We start from the raw sequence: 12,391 nt of genomic DNA on the forward strand, positions 1-12,391 counted from the left end.
CAATCACAGTAATGCCGTAGCCATGTTTTCTACTGGCATTACTGTGATTGGTTGGCCGCATAGCGTCATTGAGTTCATAAAAGACCCAGTGACGCAATGCTCAGTGCATTGTATGGATATTGTGTAGGGAGAGTTTCTGCTCAAAAAGGGACAGTACCTGCTGGTGCAACATTAAACCAACAGTCCTTTTCAGGGTTAATTCAAATAGATTATATTCTACAATAATATAGCTCTTAGCTACAATTAGTGTAGGCTTAGCTGCTGGAGTAGGGATAGTGTATTAGAGGCATTTAGGCAGGGTTCATTGTGTCACAGTCCTTGGTACTGCTACATTAAAGCAACAGTCCTTTTTAGGGCTAATTTAAAAAGCTTCTATTCCATAATAATACCACTATACCATCTGTGGCTGGCCACGGTTCCTCTACTCCCTCCATGCGGGGACGCTGACGTACTCACCGCTCTAACCGCGACAGCATCCCTGCGCTACTCGTCTTTTCTCCTCTGTGCACGCTGCACTGTGATCTGGCGGCGCACCTTGCGCATGTGTGCTCCCCTGCTTTAAAAGGGGCTGCATGCGCATTTAGTAAATAGTGTTCACCTGCAAGATGTCTCCCAGCCAATAGGGAGATGTCTGGACCATTGCTCTTATTTGCAATTAGTGTAGGCTTATTTGATGGAATAGGGATAGAGTATTAGAGGCATATAGTCAGGGATTATTGCCACCAGTCCTTGTTGCTACTGCATACAACCAAAAGTCCTTTCAGGGCAAATTTAAATAGATTCTATAATAAAACTGCTCTTAGCTGCAATTAGTGTAGGGTTAGCTTCTAGAGTAGGGATAGTGTATTAGAGACATTTAGGCAGGGTTCATTGCATTACAATCCTTGGAGCTGCTACGTTAAACCAACAGTCCTTTTCAGGGCTAATTTAAATATATTCTATTCTATAATAATACCACGCTTAGTTGCAATTAGTGTAGGCTTAGCTGCTGAAGTAGGGATAGAGTATTAGAGACATCTAGTCTGGGATTATTACCATACAGTACTTGGTGTCAACTCGTACAACCAAAAGTCCTTTTCAGGGCTAATTCAGTAGATTATATTCTATAGTACCGCTCTTAGCTGCAATTAGTGTAGGCTTAGCTCCTGGAGAAGGGATAGCATATTAGAGGCATCTAGTCAGGGATTATTGCCTTACATTCTGTACTGGTGTGACGTTAAAACAAAATTCCTTTTCAGGGCTAATTCTAATATATTCTACTCTCTAATAATACCACTCTAAGCTGCAATTTGTGTAGGGCTATATACTGGAGTAGGGATAGTGTATTAGAGGCTTTTAGGCATTAATTAATGCCTTACAGGCACACATATATATTTAATTCTGAGAAAATTATGATACATAATTAAGTATTATCTACATTATATATATATTTATATATTTCTTTAGTAATTATTATTTCTTGACTTAGCTAATAGTGGATAAGGGCAACAACACATCAATATGGTTTATAAAGCAAATTTACATTTAGAATAATTTTTCCATATGATAATTTTATAGTATTCAAAGTTATTATTTTTTAATGGTTACCTAAATAGGTACACACCTCTTTAGACAAATATATGCTACACATTGATATGAAATTTATGCAAAATATTTATAGAAGAATAATTATTTTTAATTTGGTTCTGATATATACATAAATAATTTTATAAAATAATATTTTTTGGCATTAAAGGGGGAAAATGTTTTTTTGATCCTGATTACATTATCACTTTTGATCAATACTTATTAATATTTCTTCTTTATTAAAATGTGTGAAAAATAAGGTACAGTGATATAATTAAGAATGGTATTACATGCAAAGTTGCATCATTTAATAATTTTTGGTAATACAAGATTATGACAAATACGAAATCATCCAGATAATGGAAATATAAGGGCATTTTTATGAATAATATAATTACATTTGTCATCAACATATAAAGGCCTTATTTTTATTTTTATTCTTATTTTTACTCTTAATTTTACTTTTCATTTTTAAAATTTTATTCTTACTTATTTTCTTATTTTTCCATTTTTCATTTTTAATTCTCAATTTTTGATTTTAGTTCAGTTTAATATCTCAATTGAGGAAACACATTCATATTTAATGGGGTAATGTCAAGTACAAGAATATTGCTTCAGTAAATATAATGATGATATGAATTAATATAAGAAGGAAAATGTTTCAATTTTCTTAGTAAACACAACAACTCATTCATTCATACATTCATATATTTATTCATTTTGGTCCATGAGTATACATTCTTTGGTATTATTGGTTTAATAAAGATATAAACACATGTTGTTTCAAAACACACTGACACCTATGGGTTGGAAAAGGTAATTACACCCATGACATAAAAATATTCTATCACATGGAGAACTTGATTAATAATGAATTACTATCTATTATTGTTTATTATTCCAAACATAATTTGTGTAATATTTTGATAATAATTAGATGGATATTATTGATTGCTATGGTACGCTGTGATATTATAGGTTAGGAAAATTGCCAGATTTGGTATCAGATTAGGGAATGAAGACTTCAATCAAGACATCGCAATTATGGATTCTATCTTAATAAAGACTTTTAATATTTATAAATCAAAGAGATTCTCAAAAGTTACAAGAAGAAGCAACTGATATCCGGAAATCTCAGAAGGTAAAGATGTTGTGAATGCTGAGTGTTATAATAGACTGTATCAATTACAATTCACACCACTGATAACCACGACTGCAGAGGACGATGATCCTATATGAACTGTGTTGTGTTCAAGTTTCATCACGTTCCAGTGGTTTCCTATCACCTGCAACGCTTCAATGAAAGCTGGTGAACAGGTAATTGTCAGAAAGCTGCCAGCCTGACATATGTGTCCTGTACATTAAGGATTAAGTACTGGTCATGGTGCTATATAAAGCAGGGAAGTATCAAGTTAACCCTTGCTTTGTTGACCAAAGACGTCACATCTGTTTCAAAAGTGGCACAAGACCAGTGCGGATGACACGGAGAATTCCAGAATTATCCAAAGACAATCCAACGTAAGTCCAGGTGACACAGATATTAAAGCTACATTTAATCCATGGACTTTGTTTTGTTATCAATTGACACACATGATCTGAACAATAATGAATACAATTATGGACTGTACAATATCTACAAGCTATAATTTATTTCAAAGGAGTTTTCATCTAAAGACGGTGTTATAAAAGAACCAAGAAGAAGACGAGACGAAGACCAGATGACATCAGATGATGACGATTGGACCCATGATTACTTCGATTTAGATTTAGGGAAGTATAATTATTAGTGTTGAGCGAGCACTAAAATGCTCGGGTGCTCGAAGCTCGGGCCGAGCTCGTCGTGATACTCGGGTGCTCGATCCGAGCAACGAGCCCAATGTTAGTCTATGGGAGACCCGAGCATTTTTGCGGCGACACCCCCGGCAGTCTTGTAAAAGCCTAACAAGTGCCCGAAATGAGAGTGACAGTGCTCAAATGACATGGGGACAGCATGGGGATCGCCCCAGGAAGCATTTCTGACCCCCAGGTCACTGCTGTTAACAACGTGGTCAGAGGTATTAAGCCACTTTTAAGGGCTCACAATAAAACATTAAAAAACGAAACTGAAACTGCTTTCCTGTGAAATATGTTAAGGAAGTTCCTTTCCAGGGTAAAGACTTGTGTATAAGGTAAAATAAATAACCCCCCCAAAAAATACTCCTCCACACCTTGGGCTATTGACTCGCCCCCTGGGCCGTGGGGCACCCGGGACCGGGCTTCTGTGCGATGCTGGGGGTAGTAGTGGCAACCCGATCCCGTGGCTCAGGGTGGTCAGACCAAATGCTGTGGCAGTCTATTTATCAGTTATTTGAATGTCCGACTACGCCACCCGTGGATTGCGGTCAGGGATGACCGCCGCTGCAATGCAGACCACTGAGGCTGGTGTTGGTGTGCAGCACAGGGATAAGATAACTCCCCACAGGAAGAGTGTAGCCTCAGGGCAATGTAGGTGGATGCTGGGGGTGATGGTGCAGGCGCAGCATAAATCATACAGAGTACAATGGTGCAGTTCAGGCCTTTTACTCACAGTTGATATCCAGGTCACCTCTGTCAGCAATGACTGCCCAAGCCGTGCTGCGTCCACCAGGTGAGGGGCTCAGTCAACCCCCAGGCAACTCAGGAGTGTGGCACAGGACCCACTTCTATCCTTTCTCTGGCCTCTCGTGCCCCACCAGTGACCACGCTTCTGTCCGGCTGCCTCGGGCCTTCTCTGGTAAAACTTGGCGCCAGTTTCCCTGACCCTATGTGGTGCCTTCCTAGCGGGTGTAGCAAAGGGTAGCACCAATAAATGATCACGACCTCCGGTTCTTGGCTGAGGGATGATTTACCTCCACCAACTTGGGAATCCGGTACCATTTCACGGCCTGACCCTTCACCCGATATAACGCGGGCTTGCAACGGTTGCTGTCCGTTCTGAACTCTTAGGGTCCCTTCTGCCTTCTTGTTTCTGGAGCCTTTCTACTCCTCTGTCTCTCATCTTTCCCTTCTTCTCCTTCTCCTCTTCTCCTCTCTGGCCCCACCCTTCTCTCTAGGCCTGCCTCATGGAGCTGAGCTCAGGCTGAGCCTCGGCTCCCTGTCAGCTCTCTACTCCTTTCCTCTGCTTCTCTGAACTCACTCACTCCTAAGATGGCACCCACCTTTTATCTACCTCTCTGTGTCTGAGCTCAGGTGACCCGCACCCAATGAGCTCCTTCCTATGCTCCAGAAACTGTCCCCTTCTGCTCCTACATCACTGGGTTCTCTCCCCCCCCTCCCCACTCCAGCCAGGGACATGGTCAGTTGTGCCTGCATAAATGGGACCACCATCGAGCTGTCCGAGGACATAGTCAGTGGTGCCTGCATAAATGGGAGCACCGTCGTGCTGTCCCCCGGAAATGGGGTGAGTGTGTGTATGCAGCTAACTGAGCCCTGGTCCATACTCTATCCTTACCTGGGAGTGGAATATCACACCTCTGGCTGAGGTGCAATACCCCTGTGGCAACCGAACCCTCTGGGCGCCACATTCCCCCCTGGTGAACCACAGCACGTCCTTGGGCTGGAACAAAGCATAAGACCATTCAGAAACATGCAGGATTTTTTAGAATGCATTCACATATAAGATTATAAACCATTATAACTCATCCCTTTATGGGAGGCAATTCTTCTCTTTTAACATTACTGGCACATTTTCTCTTTCAGCAGTTATTATAAGACTTTCTTCACATATATAAAACATTATAAAACTCTTTTCACTTTTATAACCACATCTGTCACATATAAAACATTTTTCTTGTAAACATTCTTCATGTAAAACTTTGGTTAACTGGTCACAGTGTACTTTGCAAAGAGGTGTCCATCTTTCTATTAAGTGCAAACACATAAACACAAACATGAGGGACCCGTTCGTAAACCCTCAACGAAGGCCCTGGGGTGGCTGCAGGGCGTAGCTGATCCAGCTGCTGGACCTCGTCTTCAGCCACCTCTAACGGGTTTTTGTTTTGAGGTCAGTTGTTGTTGTGGTCTCTTATAAAACCAATAGGGGGCACTTTATGAAGTGCAATTATGTACAAGATTGACCGCTCCCAGTCCTCGGCCGGATAGTTCAATAAGTTGGCTGCTCCCAGTCCTCAGCCGGTTTTAACTGACCCGATACCGGGCAACTCTCTGCAACAGTTCCTTCACCCTGACGGGCAACTATGTACATTGGTATGCTGCCACTCCTTAGTAACGGTGTCCTCCCTGCGCACCTTCTTCCTCCTCGCCATATTCTTCAGACCCGTCCGGGTCCTCTGGGCAACAATACTGCTGGTACTGCTCCTCCTCCACCCTCTGGACATTGAAGGCATACCACCCTTTTAGGCCTCGATGTCGGGTATATATTACCGGATCTCCCGGGAACAACTCCCGCTTCGGGTGACCCGCTGGCAGGTGACCCTCCACATCCCTCCTGTCAACATGGATGTCTGTGGCGGTGGCAGAGTCCCGAATGAACCCCCACCCTTTCTCCTGGTGGAACTTCACCACGGTCCCAGCTGTTTTAGGACCGCGTGCTGCATGGGGTTTTTGGCGGGTGCGCGTCTTCTCCTCCACGCTTCGGGCCTGCAGCTGCTCCCTCTTCTGGCGCCATGCCCGCTCCTCCTTCGCAAGCTGCTCACAGATCTCCCGCCTGCGGACTGCGGCCGTCCGTGTCTCCTGGGCAAACCCCATCACATCCTCCTCGGTTTGGTCCCATCCTACCTGGACCTCTTCCTCCGGGAGCTGGGGCACATCAACGGGCTGTGGATCAGGCAGGAGCGGACGAGGCAAGGCTCCGTCCTCTAAGGACAGGCCCACCCGAAGACAAGGGTGGACTCACCCCTCTGGTATGGGGACTGGCTCTCCATCCGGACCGGTCAGTTGGGCATACAGGTCCGCGACCAGGGGCGGTAGTTTCGAGACCGGGGGCGCCAACGGACGACAGGCGCTTGAGAGCACCAGGCCTTGCGACCAGGCCTGAGGCGGGCTGCTCTCGGTCACGTCCAGGGTCAGGGGGCACGATGGGGGGCGTGGTTCAGTGGCGGTCTTCGCGGCTTGCGGCCCAGGTGTTTGCGGCGGGAGCGTGGAAGCTGCAGTGGCTCCCGGGACTTCTGGCTCCGCGGCGGGATCCAGGGGTAAGGCTACGGCATTAGGACCCGGGGCAGGGGCGTCTGCCTTACCTGCCTCCGCGGCAGCACTGTTCTCGGCCTCCGGTCTTCTCTCTCTGTCTTCGGGGGCAGGCGCACTGCCGGGTGCTGGCAGCGTCTCTTGCTGCCGGGTCACGACCCGCCGGGCCATCTCCTCCCTCCATCCGTCGATGACTTCCCTCTGCGCTCGGACCATCCTCCGGTCCAGCTCCTCCAGCACTGTCTGCAGGAACTCAGGGTCTTCTGCAGGGAGCTGAGCCATCAGCTCCGTGAGGCTGCACGGGGATGCCTCGGCCTGCAGCAGGCCGCTTGCCAGGGTGATGGAGTTGACGCTCCTCTCCATCTCCGGGTGTGATCTGGCGAGACTGATCCAAACCAATCCCTGACCCCCGGTTTTCTTCTCTTTCCGCCCCTGTTGGGGGTGGTCCTGGGGCAATCTGCTGACAATCACTCTCAGGGGCAGCCCCCCCATGTAGATGGACATCTCTACAGCAGCACTCATGGCTGTTGGGGGTAGGCTCCTTCTTTGGCGCCATTCTGGGACCTGGCCCACGATGGGAGGTGGCTTCTTGTTATCTTTAGGTGCTCACATTATGGCGTCTGTTCTTCTGGGGCGGGCGCCATTTTCAATACAGTGAAACAGTCTCTTTTCAGACACGCAATACCCGTTTGTGGCAGGTTGGTCACAATCCTGCCAACTACGCCAATGCTGACTCGCCCCCTGGGCCGTGGGGCACCCGGGACCGGGCTTCTGTGCGATGCTGGGGGTAGTAGTGGCAACCCGATCCCGTGGCTCAGGGTGGTCAGACCAAATGCTGTGGCAGTCTATTTATCAGTGTTTTGAATGTCCGACTACGCCACCCGTGGATTGCGGTCAGGGATGACCGCCGCTGCAAGGCAGACCGCTGAGGCTGGTGTTGGTGTGCAGCACAGGGATAAGATAACTCCCCATGGGAAGAGTGTAGCCTCAGGGCAATATAGGTGGATGCTGGGGGTGATGGTGCAGGTGCAGCATAAATCACAGAGAGTCCAATGGTGCAGTTCAGGCCTTTTACTCACAGTTGATATCCAGGTCACCTCTGTCAGCAATAACTGCCCAAGTCGTGCTGCGTCCACCAGGTGAGGGGCTCAGTCAACCCCCAGGCAACTCAGGAGTGTGGCACAGGACCCCCTTCTATCCTTTCTCTGGCCTCTCGTGCCCCACCAGTGACCACGCTTCTGTCCGGCTGCCTCAGGCCTTCTCTGGTAAAACTTGGCGCCAGTTTCCCTGACCCTATGTGGTGCCTTCCTAGCGGGTGTAGCAAGGGGTCGCACCAATAAATGATCACGACCTCCGGTTCTTGGCTGAGGGATGATTTACCTCCACCAACTTGGGAATCCGGTTCCCTTTCACGGCCTGACTCTTCACCCGATAAAACGCGGGCTTGCAACGGTTGCTGTCCATTCTGCTCTCTTAGGGTCCCTTCTGCCTTGTAGTTTCTGGAGCCTTTCTACTCCTCTGTCTCTTCTCTTTCCTTCCTTCTCCTTCTCCTCTTCTCCTCTCTGGCCCCGGCCTTCTCTCTAGGCCTGCCTCGTGGAGCTGAGCTCAGGCTGAGCCTTGGCTCCCTGTCAGCTCTCTACTCCTTTCCTCTGCTTCTCTGAATTCACTCACTCCTAAGATGGCTCCCACCTTTTATCTACCTCTCTGTGTCTGAGCTCAGGTGACCTGCACCCAATGAGCTCCTTCCTTTGCTCCAGAAACTGTCCCCTTCTCCTCCTACATCACTGGGTTCTTTCCCCCCTCCCCACTCCAGCCAGGGACATGGTCAGTTGTGCCTGAATAAATGGGAGTACCGTCAAGCTGTCCGAGGACATAGTCAGTCACGTTATGGCAGCGTTGGCGGCCTGGAATCCATACTCAGTCCCCAGCCGCCTGGCAGCCGGGTGTCCACACTCGGTCCCCAGATGCCAGGGGGCGGCCGGGTGTCCATACTCGGTCCCCAGCCGCCCCACGGCCGGGAGTTCACACACGGTCCCCAGCTGTCTGGGGGCAGCCAGGTGTCCATAAACAGTCCCCAGCCGCCCCTATTTCTCCTTGGAACATCCCCCACACACTTTTCTTAGCCCAGCCTGCTTTAGGGCAGCATTGGACGAGCCCACCAGAGAACCAGACTCCTCCGGTGGGCCCTGGCTTCTCCATCAGGGGAGTTGAGAGTGCCAAGGTGAGGACCATGATGATGATGATACAAGTTAGCATCTGCTTTGTTTTCTTTGAATGCAAGCACATGTATGTAGTAGCGGCTAGGCCTGAGATGGCCAGCATTTTGGCGCATATCCTACCTCCTCCGAGGATTACTGGATGTTTTCCTGCTACTATGCCAGTTCTATGACTCCCGTTAAAACAAAGCTTCAGGTGATAAATGATGGATGAGGCAGTGGCAAAGGAGAAAGAGCAGGAGGAACAGGGACCATTCACCTAATATCAGGCCCGTCAACCACATATGTCTTGTAGGATATGTTTCTGTAACAAAAGGAGCAGTTCGGCTACACAGTTATAGGGCATACAGTGAGTGCAATGCCTACCAAAAATTTTGAGGCACTCTAATGCCCCTTGGAAATGACATGGAGGTCAGAGGGCCTTAACTAAACAGTTTTTCCATTTCTAGCAACTGGGTCTCTTGTACACTGTTGGCCTAAGCAGTGAATGGAAGGCTTTCCAAAAATTATGAGGAAATGCAATGCCCCTTGAAACAGACGTGGATTACAGCGTACTAAAAACCTTCTACCCATTATTGGGGAGTGGGTCTCCCTTAGTGTTCGCCTATGCATTGAAAAGCAAAAGCTGACTAAAATTAAGAGGAAATGCAATGTCCATTGGAAGAGTCGTGGAGCTTAGAGGTAATTAAAAACAACATTTCAATGCCCCTTGGAAGAGCTGTGGAGTTCAAAGTGGCTTAAGAAGACGCTTTTAATGCCCCTTTGAAGAGAAGTGGAGGTCACAGTAGCTTAACAAGACGGTTTTAATGCCCCTCGGAAAAGTGGTGGAGGTCGCAGTAGCTTAACAAGACGGTTTTAGTGCCCCTTTGAAGAGACGTGGAGGTCACAGTAGCTTAACAAGACAGTTTTAATACCCCTCGGAAGAGTGGTGGAGGTCGCAGTAGCTTAACTAGACAGTTTTAATGCCCCTTACAAGAGCCATACAGTACAGCATCTTAAAAACATTATTCCAATTATCGGGGAGTGTGTCTCCCATAGTCTTTGCTTATGCCTTCCAAGCAAAAGCTGCCAAAAATTAGAATGGAGGAACTTGCAATGCCCCTTACAAGAGCCATGCAGTACAGCATATTACTAACATTATTCCCATTATTGGGGAGTGTGTCTCCCATAGTCTTTGCTTATGCCTTCCAAGCAAAAGCTGCCAAAAATTAGGACAGAGGAACTTGCAATGCCCCTTACAAGAGTCATGCAGTACAGCATATTACAAACATTATTCCCATTATTGGGGAGTGGGTCTTCCATAGTATTTGCTTATTCCTTCCAAGCAAAAGCTGCCAAAAATTAGGAAGGAGGAACTTGCAATGCCCCTTACAAGAGCCATGCAGTACAGCATATTACAAACATTATTCCCATTATTGGGGAGTGTGTCTCCCACAGTCTTTGCTTATTCCTTCCAAGCAAAAGCTGCCAAAAATTCGGAGGAAATGCAATGCCCGTTCAAAGAGTCGTGGAGGTTAGAGTTAATTAAAAACAACATTTCAATGCCCCTTGGAAGAGCTGTGGAGTTCAGACTGGTTTAACAAGACGCTTTTAATGCCCCTCGGAAAAGTGGTGGAGGTCCCAGTAGCTTAACAAGACACTTTTATTGCCCCTCGGAAAAGTGGTGGAGGTCCCAGTAGCTTAACAAGACTGTTTTAATACCCCTCAGAAGAGACGTGGAGGTCCCAGTAGCTTAACAAGACGGTTTTAATGCCACTCGGAAAAGTGGTGGAGGTCCCAGTAGCTTAACAAGACGCTTTGAATGCCCCTTACAAGAGCCATACAGTACAGCATCTTAAGAATATTCCCATTATTGGGGAGTGGGTCTCCCACAGTCTTTGCTCATGCCTTCCAAGCAAAAGCTGACAAAAATAAGGACGGAGGAACTTTCAATAATGGCAACACGGACCACTGTCACACTGGTGGTATAGTGGTGGTGGAGGCTGAGGATAAGGAGAAGAACATAAAACAGCCGTATACCCATGTGTGTGTGAAGCGGTTCATGTGAATACACCTCCCAAAATAACACAGTGGATTTGACTTTATGTTACTCTGCTGTCATTTGGTGGTGATGAGAAGTCTGGCCCAATCCAGCCCTTGTTCATTTTGATAAGGGTCAGCTTGTCAGCATTGTCAGTTGACAGGCGAGTGCGCTTATGATTTATAATTTCCCCAGCGGCACTAAAAACACGCTCCGATAACATGCTAGCGGCAGGGCAGGCCAGGACCTCCAAGGTGTGCAGAGAGAGTTCATTCCAATTGTCCAGCTTGGATACCCAATAATTAAAAGGCACAGAGGAATCACATAGGACGCTGGTACGGTTGGCAAGGTACTCCCTCACCATCTTTTGAAACTTTCCACTCCTTGTGAGAGTACCCTGCGCCTCAGGGACTGTAAGCTGGGCGGTTCTCAGAAAACTGTCCCAGAACATTGACAGTGTTCCCCTGCCTCTGCTGGATTGGAGTTGCCTCTCTCTCGCTTGTACACCTTGGTTGATCAACGAACTGTGACCTCTGCCGCTAGCGTGTTCAGATGGGAATTTTTTTAACAGTTCTGCAGCAAGGGCCTTCTGGTACTGCCCCATTTTTGTAGACCTCTCCACCTCAGGAATAAGAGAGTGAAAGTTCTCCTTGTAGTGGGGGTCTAAAAGTGTCACCAACCAGTAATGACTGTCACCCAACATTTTGACAATGCGAGGGTCACGGTTAAGGCAGTGTAACATAAAGTCAGCCATGTGTGCCAGACTGGTAACGGGCAAGACTTCTGTGTCCTCACCAAGATGACGACTGACCATGCTCTCCTCCTCCTCCTCCTCCTCCCCCCTGTCCTCAGGCCACCCACGCTGAACCGACGGTATGACAGTTGTACAGGTACTACTGTCTACAGCGCATGATACAAGCTCCTGTTCTTCCTCCACCTCCTCCTCCTCCTCCTCTCCCTCATTGTCCCCCAATGCACGTTGGGTTGCGGAAGGATTCTGTCTCCACCAGCCTAAAAGGCAGCATTTCCAACGCAAGCAGTCGAGAAATGTGCGAATTTAGGACTGTGGCCTGTGGGGCGTTAGCTGCGAATTTCCGCTTTCGTTCAAAGGTCTGGGATATGGACAATTGAACGCTGCGGTGGGACGTGGACGTGGATGTTGATGCTGTTTCTTGAGAAAATGCCATAACAAGTGAAGACTGAGAGGAGGGGGCATCTCTGCAAGCAGTATGGACAGGGGATTGCCTTGCACCCACAACAGGGGGTTCTATTGCACGCACAACAGCAGAAGAAGCAGTGGTGTCACTCGCTGACACTGGTCGTGGTCCCTCGGGTTCGCCCCACAAAGTCGGGTGCTTTGCTGCCATGTGCCTGATCATGCTGGTGGTAGTCAGGCTGGTAGTTTTGTCACCCCTGCTGATGCTGGCAT

General features: G+C 47.6%; 1 protein-coding gene across 5 annotated transcripts in view; it reads right to left on the minus strand.

Annotated features, from left to right (window-relative positions):
- The window catches only part of LOC141156681 (complement factor H-like), a 742,328-nt gene that overhangs the window by 190,913 nt on the left and 539,024 nt on the right, over window positions 1–12,391 (minus strand). The window lies entirely within an intron of this gene.

The sequence above is a fragment of the Phyllobates terribilis genome, unplaced genomic scaffold (assembly GCF_046119375.1).
Source record: "Phyllobates terribilis strain yellow unplaced genomic scaffold, ASM4611937v1 Scaffold_8__6_contigs__length_399053987, whole genome shotgun sequence".
Lineage (NCBI taxonomy): Eukaryota > Metazoa > Chordata > Amphibia > Anura > Dendrobatidae > Phyllobates > Phyllobates terribilis.